Below are 1,559 nucleotides of genomic sequence, written 5' to 3' on the forward strand. Positions count from 1 at the left end.
AAATCCAGGAGGAATCTGAGACCAAGCTGTGACACAAACACAGGTACAGGAAACAGGGGTAGGAAATGACCCAGGAAGGGTGAGTAAGGGTACCAGACCCCAGGCCATGTATATGGCCTACTGCTTTGAAGGGCCCTGGGTTGGAACCTGGTAAAGTAGGATGGGCTGGGGGTCCACTTCCCTCCTGTGGACTGTAGCTACTAGGTAGAGCAGTGCTGGACCCAGGGGCGGCTCCAGGCATCAGCGCAGCAAGCGCGTGCCTGGGGCGGCAAGCCGCGGGGGGCAGCCTGCCGGATGCTGTGAGGGCGGCAGTCAGGCTGCGTTTGGTGGCACGCCTGAGGGAGGTCCGCCGGTCCTGCGGTTTCGGCGGCAGGGACGCTGAAGGCATGGCAACACATGCCGCCGAATCTGCATGACCAGTGGACTGGCCACAGGCGTGTTGCTGAAAGCCGCCTGACTGCCGTGCTTGGGGCGGCAAAAACCATAGAGCCACCCCTGGCTGGACCCTCACCAATAGGTGGTGCTGCTGGCCTGGGGCACATGGCCACCCCCCGGGCCATATGAAATTTAAAGGGGCAGTACCTCAATCTCAGAGCCAAATGCTTTTTTTTTTTCTTTTCCCCATTGCAAATGTGGAAGTTAGTGTTCAGTGTGAGACAACTGATCCATGCCCGTCTGCCATGTACATTGGCCAAACCAGACAGTCTCTACGCAAAAGAATAAATGGACACAAAATCTGACATCAGGAATCATAACATTCAAAAACCCGTAGGAGAACACTTCAGTCTCTCTGGTCACTCAATAACAGACCTAAAAGTGGCAATTCTTCAACAAAAAAACTTCAAAAACAGACTCCAACGTGAAACTGCAGAACTGGAATTAATTTGCAAACTGGACACCATCAGATTAGGCCTGAATAAAGACTGAGAGTGGTTGGGTCATTACAAAACCTAAACCTAATTTCCCCGTACTGTTGTTCACACCTTCTAGTCAACTGTCTAAAATGGGCCACTCTCATGACCACTTCAAAAGTTATTTTTCCTCCCTTGGTATCCTGCTGTTAAATGAATTGTCTCGTTAGACGGACCTCACACTTGGTAAGGCAACTCCCATCCTTTTGTGTATTTATACCCACTCCTGTATTTTCCCCTCCATGCATCTGATGAAGTGGGTTCTAGCCCACGAAAGCTTATGCCCAAATAAATTTGTTAGGGGATAGGTGGGGGGCAGGGGCGCTGTGTGGGGGTCGGGTGGGGGCTCAGGTGCTGTGTGTCGGTATTGGTGGGGGGGTAGGTGCGGTGCAGGCAGGCGCTGTGTGGGAGTAGTGGGGGCAGGGGCGATGTGTGGGGGTCGGGGTGGGGGCTCAGGTGCTATGTGTTGGTATTGGTGGTGGGGTTGGGGGTGCAGGCAGGCGCTGTGTGGGGGTGTGGGCTCAGGTGCTGTGTGTTGGTATTGGTGTGGGGATAGGTGGGGTGCAGGCAGGCGCTGTGTGCGGGTAGTGGGGTGCAGGCAGGCACTGTGTGGGGGTAGGTGGGGGGCAGGGGCGCTGTGTGGGGGTA

The sequence above is a fragment of the Terrapene carolina genome, unplaced genomic scaffold (assembly GCF_002925995.2).
Source record: "Terrapene carolina triunguis isolate 2854851 unplaced genomic scaffold, T_m_triunguis-2.0 Scaffold136, whole genome shotgun sequence".
NCBI lineage: Eukaryota > Metazoa > Chordata > Testudines > Emydidae > Terrapene > Terrapene triunguis.